Raw genomic sequence first — 7,953 nt, forward strand, 5'->3', positions numbered from 1 at the left:
GATGCAGTGCAAACGAATGATTTCCTTAATGTACAGAGTGACAAACTTAGAGAGGGAGTACATGATTCGGATTGGTAGAAAATGCACCAACTTCATCAATCGATCTACGATAACCCATATTACATCATTTTTCGATACTGAATGGGATAGCCCGACCACGAAATCCATAGTAATGTGCTCCCATTTCCATTTGGGAATAGGGAGTGGTTGCAACATTCTTGCAAGTCTCTGATGTTCTACTTTAACTTGTTGACAACGCAGGCATTTGGAGACATGACTTGCTATGTCTTTCTTCATTCCTGTCCACCAGAAGTGTTCCTTCAGATTGTGATACATCTTCGTATTGCCAGGGTGGATCACAAACCTTGAGCTATGAGCTTCTACCAATATCCTTTTCTTGAGTTCTGGAAGGTCGGGTACGCAAATTCGATTATGAAATTTTAACATCCCATTACTTATCGTGAAGTCTGGATCGGGTGTGCTTCGTTGTTCCTCGTACTTTTTCTTCAAAAGTTTATCTTCACATTGGCGAATTCTAATTTCTTCAATCAACTCGGGTTTCACAATTATGTTGGCGAGCAGTCCACTAATCTTGCGGGGAACGAGGGTACGTACCAAATTTTTGGTCGTTTGTTAACTTAATGCGTCTACTACTACGTTAGCTTTGTTGGGATGGTGATGGATCTCTATATTGTAGTCCTTCATAAATTCTAGCCATCGTCGTAGCCTCATATTTAGTTCATTCTGTGAAAACAGATATTTAAGACTCTTGCGATCAGTGTAAATCTTGCAGACTGAACCGTAGAGATAATGACGCCAGATCTTGAGGGCGAAGATCACCGCAGCCAATTCTAGATCATGAGTTAGGTAGTTCCTTTCATGAGTCTTTAGTTGGCGGGAGGCACAAGCAATGACCTTCTCATTTTGCATAAGAACGCAACCCAAACCATTGTATGAGGCATCGCTATAAATTATGAACCCTTTTTGTTTCTGCAGGGAGTGCTAGTATAGGAGCCGTCACGAGTCTGTTCTTCAGTTCATGGAAGCAACTTTCCTGCTTGTCCGTCCATTCAAAGGGTATGTTTTTCTGAGTTAGCTGGGTCAAGGGCGATGTTATCTTCAAGAAATCTTGCACGAAGCACCGGTAATAGCCGGCTAGGCCTAAGAAGCTTCGAATCTTAGACACGTTAGTAGGTCGTGGCCAATCCACGATTGCTACAACCTTTTGGGGGTCAACTGAGATGCCATATTTGTTAATGATGTGATCGAGAAAATGTACGCTAGTGATCCAGAAGTCGTATTTCTTCAACTTCGCATAAAGCTTGTGATCACGTAGTGTCTGTAGAACTCTTTGCAAGTGGTGTTCAGGATCTTCTAGCGATTTGAAGTATATGAGAATGTCATTAATGAAGACAATGACGAACTTGTCAAGATAGGGTTTGAACACTCGATTCATGAGGTCCATGAACGCCGTTGGAGCATTTGTGACGCCAAATGGCATGACGAGAAACTTGTAGTGCCCATAACGAGTTCTAAAGGCAGTCTTTTCAATGCTTTCCGTTTTGACTTTTAGTTGATGGTAGCTAGAGCGCAAGTCAATTTTTGAGAATACTTAGGCGCCTTGCATAAGGCTACAAACGAGCCGAGCCGAGCCGAGCTTTGATGAGCTCGAGCTCGGCTTGTTTACTTATCAAGCTCGTTTATTGAGCTCGAGCTCGGCTTGATAAGGAGCTGGGCTCGAGCTCGGCTCGGCTCGGCTCGGCTTGGCTCATTAATTTTAATGAAACTCGAGCTCGGCTCGACTCGATAATTTTTTTTTAATATTATTTATATTATTTAATATATAAAAAATGTATTTATATATATTTATATATTATTTAATATATAAATAATATATTTATTATATAATTTAAATAAAGATAAACGAACCAAACTTAACGAGCCGAGATTATGCGAGCTCGAGCTCGGCTCGTTTACTAAACGAGCCTAATATTCGAGCTCAAGCTCGAGCTCGGCTCGTTTATTAAACGAGCCGAACCGACCCGAGCCCTTAACGAGTCGAGCCGAGCTTGTTCATGAACAACTCGGTTTATTTGCAGCCTTACTTGCAGTTGGTCGAACAAGTCATCGATTCGTGGCAAAGGGTACCGATTTTTTATAGTAACTTTGTTCAGCTCCCGATAATCGACGCATAACCTCATCGTGCCATCCTTTTTCTTTACGAATAGTACTGGAGCTCCCCATGGTGAGGTACTTGGTCGAATGAAACCTTTGTTCAAAAGTTCCTAGAGTTGAGTTTTCAGCTCTTTTAATTCTGTCATGGACATGCGGTAAGGGACTGTCACGATCTAAACCCGTCCCTAAGGGTTTAGCATCGTAACCGGCCAGTAATCTGTGATTACCAAAGGCCTACTTAATAGTAACGACAATAATACAGAGTAAGGGGCTGGCGGAAGCTAAACAGTAAATAAAAGATGTCCAATGAGCTGTGAAAATCTGAGTGGAAAAAGACTTTTTTGGACTAGTCCACATCATAACCATAAACATATATACATATCATATGCACATAACATAACATTACAAAACGGAGACATAAGGGTGAATTTGAGATACCCCAAAACTGCCTTGGCTTGAGAAGACTCGGAGCCTCGAAGTGAGGCACAACGGTTGGCTTGACAAAACGTGAGCTTAACTTGACGCTTCTAGCTTCGGTTCGGTGCCTGGCCACCTACATACATATATAAACTGTGAGCTAAAGCCCAGTGAATAACAACTGTGTAAAGGGGTTAAGAATGAATGTCCTTTCAGTAATTAAAACAGCCATTTGCATCAGTAGATCGATTATTCAATCAGTGGCTCATATTTCATGCCATGTTAGTCATTCAGAAATCATAGCAGTCATACGTGGTACATCTAATAGCAGAACAGTACAGTAGGTCTTAATAGACCGGACAGTCAGTTGATGGCCATTAAAACAGTAAACAGTAGTAGTTCCCAACATTGGAACTGACAGAGATCTCTGTAACAGTAGCAGTAACAGTAACAGTGCAGTAGCAGTAACAGCAACAGTAACAGTAACAGTAACAGTAAGTTGTTATGGATGCCACGAGTACAATTTACAAATAGGACAAACATTCATTCAGTAAACAATGTCATTTCAGAAAGCAGTACAGTCAATCGTTCAAAAATAATTATAATTGAACGTATCTTTACAACATTGTTGCTCACAGATTACTGGGCTATAGACAGCCTAATCAGCGTCCTCGGGTGCCAACCCTACACAGTTGCAGAACGAACACAGACTAAGTTACACGCTTGGGATTAATAACTTAGCCCCTTAACTTGACTTGGTGTGGTTCTATAACATTATCCTCATTAAGATGCCTTAAACATGGCCTAGGAATGCCTAGGATGGAATGAGGATGCAAAAATATACTTTAAAACACTTTTCAAAATTTGCTGAAAACAAGGGTCTCGCTCGAGCGTGGCTTTCTCTGCTCGAGCGAGTTTACCAAAACAGAGGGGTCGCTCGAGCGTAGACTCCCTCGCTCGAGCGGTCTGTAAAAATGCAAAAAGTACTGGTTGCTGAAATTCTCCGCTCGATACTCGCCCGATGCTCGCTCGAGCGTGAGACACAGTTCTTCGCTCGAGCGTAGGTCTCGTCGCTCGAGCGTGCATTTGCACACACAAAAACCTGAGAGCTTGCAATCTACGCTCGAGCCAGTATTTTGTCGCTCGAGCGGAGCTTTGAACACAGAGGTGGTCGTTCGAGCGTGGAATCCTTCGCTCGAGCGTGGAATCCTTCGCTCGAGCGTGGAAGCCAAAATCTGGGTTTTCCAGATTTGCTTCCAAAGCTCAAACCAAGAATCAAACATGCCAAAACTCATCCTTTTGGGCCAATTTTCTGGAAAACACTAAGAAACTCATAATAAAATATGTTTTGAAGATCATTTTATAAAATCAAAGCCCAAAAGTATGTCAATTGAAAACAAATTCCAATGAAACTTTCATGAACAATGCAAAAACATAGCATGCATGAGTTCTCATGAACTCTAATGCTCCAAAACATGATCAAATGCAAGATTGAACTCTAAAACATGGTGAATTCTTGGACCACAACTAAAATATGAACATGCATGTAAGATTTTTATGAAAAATAACTTCAAAACTCTATGATATGGACTTGCATGCATGAATTCACTCTCAAATCAACACTTTAAGCTAATTCTTGACTCAAATCACCAATTTTCCATGAACCAAGCATGAAACAACTTAAATTCATAATTAAGGGAATGAATTTCCTACCTTAAATCTTGGATTCCAAGTATGTTAGCCCAAAAATGCAATTCTCCTTCAATTCCTCTAAATTTCAAGCTAATCTCTAGATGAATTCAATTCTCCCCTATCTCCCTCTCTCTCACGGTTTGGTCTTGAGGAGATGGTGAAAGATGATGTGTCAAATGTGTGAATAATGAGGAACAAAACAATAGTTTTTGAGGGAGCCCACTCAAGGGCAATTATGTAATAAATTCAAACTAATGTAATTTAACTAGGCTCAATTAATTTAACATTAATAATTCTAATTTAATCATTCCAAATCAAATTTTAATTAAACCTATCGTAAAATTCTATAAATCTTAATTAGCATATAACACCAATTAATTTATAAATCGGTCGCCGATAAGACTTTCAATTTGCAATTCGAAATTAAAACATGAACAGATCATTCAGTAACAAATAGATAGAATTGCATTCTAAACAATACACTCACACAACAATATAGGACCACATCTTAATCAATTACATAACATGCTTAATAACAATTTAACGCTAATCAGAGGTGAGGGTTGTCACAGGGACTTTTGAGATTGGTTGTGTACCAGGTTAGGTTTCAATAGTGAATTCGATTTCTCGGTTAACCGGGGTACCAAGTTGGTCTTTAGGAAATACATCTGGAAATTCTCGAACCATAGGAATTGCATCAAGTGTGGGGGCCTTTTGTTGAGTATTGATCACATAACATATATAACTACAACAACTCTTTCTTAGAAGTCGTTGGGCTGTCATGAAGGATATAATACACGGAAGGGAAGAAGTTCCAATTCCTTCGAAGACAAGCTCAAGTTGGTTTGGTGACTAGAGGAAGACCTTTTTGGCTTCACAATCAATGAAGGCATGATTGGCAGCTAACCAATCCATTCCTAAGATCACATCAAAGGTACTAATGCAGAAGGTAATCACGTCTACGTGTAAGGTTCCACCTTTTAAGGATACAGTACAAGATTTGTACACATCAGTACTAAGGGCGGAGTTTCCAGAAGGAAAGGACACATATAGTATGTATCCTAAGGGTTCGAGTATTGATACCAACTTGGTAGCAAAGTGCGGTGTAACAAAAGAATGGGTCAAAGAGAACATGAGCTAAGTGACCACAAACGGAAAGTGTACCTAACATGACATTCTCAGTAACTTTGGGGTTTATAGGCACTAAGGCAAAAGCTCTTCCTTGGCATTTTTGGTCCTTTCTCACTCCTCTAGGTACCGCGGGTTTTCGGATTGGTTCAGAGGGGCCAGCTGTAGGACTGGCAAGCTTTGGACAATCTTTCAGCAAGTGGCCAACTTGGCCACATCTAAAGCATGCTCTAAAGCATGCTCTCGTATCTCGACGACGTTGTCCCCAATGAGTCCTTTCACAAGTAGAGCAAGCTGAAATGGTGCCACCTCTGGGATTTGTAGGACCTTGATTGCTTGAACTAGTTGTGCCCGTATTTACCCTCTTAGGAGGCGCGACACCGGGTCTTCTGTTATCTCTTTCCCAAAATCGCTTTCTCTGGCCTAGTTCCCTAGAGCGTACGGCTTTAATTCTTTTTTCCGCAATGTAAGATCGATCTACCACCGTCGCATAGGTTGGTAGTTTCAAAACCTCCAGCCTATCCTTGATTTCAGGATCTAATCCTGCTTTAAATTTCTTGGCTTTTCGAGCTTTAGTGGGGATGACGTATGTCGCAAATCGAGCCAGTTGCGTGAACTTGCTCTCGTATTCGGCCACTGTCATGGTTCCTTGCCTTAGATGTATGAATTTTGACGCCTTTTGTTCTCGCAGCGAATTTGGAAAGTATTTTTCATAGAATACCTCCAAGAATTTGGCCCAAGTCACAATATTTTCTTTTTCCAGGGTAAGTAGCCATCATTCTTGTACATCGTCTTTGAAGGTAAATGTGGCGAAAGTCACCTTCTGCCTTTCTGTGCAAGGTAGTGCATGGAAAATTTTCTTCATATCTCTAACCCAAGCTTCTGCCACCAGTGGGTTTGTACTGCCAGTGAATATGGTAGGTTTCAAGTCTTGGAACTGTTTTATTATAGTTGGTTCTTCTCGTCGTTCAGGCAATCCGTTATTAATGTTGGTTTGTAATGCTCGAACAAAACTAGTAACTGCTCTTTCCATGATTTGCTCCATAGGATCAGTACCACTGATCGATGATCCAGTTCCATTTCCATCATTAGCCATTACTACAAGGTGAAAACAATTAGTGAACTCCCCCCCTTTTTTTTGAACCATTTAGTATACATTTAATTATCTATGATTCACAAGATACTATAATAGTACATATCGCGATATCTTATCTATGATTCACAAGATACTATAACAGTACATATATTATTTTTACTTATGCAAAAGAAAACCTATTAGTACAACATACTTAAAATACCGTCAAGAGTTAGTGTCTAATCCTATTAATACAAAAACAGAAGGATTAAACTAATCATTGTCAGCTTAAAAAAAAAAGATTAGCGACATCTCTCAATCATGCTCTTAGAATAGGTCACTGAGCCCCCACGAAAACTGGCTCTGGAAGACTGGGCCGTGGAATAGCCATGGGAACTCCTGCTGTATGAGGGACTCAAACTCCCACTCATTGAGCTCAATCCCAAAATAGCGCCAAACTACCCGGACCATGTAGACCAGTACACCGTGGTCATATCCCCAAAATTGCTGCCCAGTGAGCCGCACAGGTATCTCTAAGTATGTGATACTGTCAGTGTAGTCCACAGCTGGGGTCTGGACAATGTGTTGTGGAGAAGGTGTAGTGGTGCGAATGTGGCTACTAGGGTATATATTCTCTCTCCTCTTGGCAAAGCCTGAGGGTAAGGGAGCAACCAAGAAATACGGATGTACCAATCCGACAACGTGCGTCGGCCCAATGTATCTCTCTCGGTTGCTAGCCCGGCTAAGTCTCCAAAATAGGTATTCCTTGTCAGGGTCGGCCTGCAAATATACTGGCCTCCCCATAAGTCGGTCAAGGTTGGGGTGAGTCTGTCCAAGAGTGCTCTCTGAGTCCCCCCATCCCTCCAATAAGTTAGGGGCCAAATGCGCTCCATGGGGCTTGAACTAAATCAATTCTTCCTGGTGTGTCATGTCTTACAACACAGGAAAACTTAGCATACCCAATATTTTTAACACGGTTTACTTGTGTTGGACAATTTAATTTAATTTAATTTTTTTTTTTAGAAAACACGTACCATAATATCAAATAATAATATGAAGTTAAATTTTTTATTAGTATTTTTTTTTGTCTAAAATAATTATTTCAAATAATGTGAATAATTGTACCGAACAAGTTAGCAAAATATACTAAATTCATTTTGATAAAAAAAAAATTCATTGCTCTGATACCATTTTTGTCACGACCCAAACCCGGTATCCAAAGGTTCGGCGCCGCAACAAGATAACATAAAATAATTCTAAAATTTCTGTAGTGGTAGCACAACGGATAAATTAAATAAATTAAAATTAAAAAAAAATTGGGTACCAAAAGTTTATTAAAAGAAACAAAAAAGTTATTTGGACTGTTCTTTTATTATGGGAGTCTAATCAAAATACAAGTAGTACGAAAGAAAAAAAAAAACATTATGATTTATCTCTCATCTTGATCTCGTTATATCTCGTCACCT

The 7,953-nt window shown here is 40.1% G+C and overlaps 1 pseudogene; it reads right to left on the bottom strand.

Moving 5' to 3' along the window:
* Positions 1-964: 964 nt before the first annotated feature.
* LOC145798363 (putative mitochondrial protein AtMg00860 pseudogene) lies at positions 965-1,501 on the bottom strand (annotated as a pseudogene).
* Positions 1,502-7,953: the final 6,452 nt, after the last annotated feature.

This window comes from Camellia sinensis, chromosome 8, assembly GCF_055761805.1.
Source record: "Camellia sinensis isolate YWXY chromosome 8, ASM5576180v1, whole genome shotgun sequence".
In the NCBI taxonomy this organism is placed as follows: domain Eukaryota; kingdom Viridiplantae; phylum Streptophyta; class Magnoliopsida; order Ericales; family Theaceae; genus Camellia; species Camellia sinensis.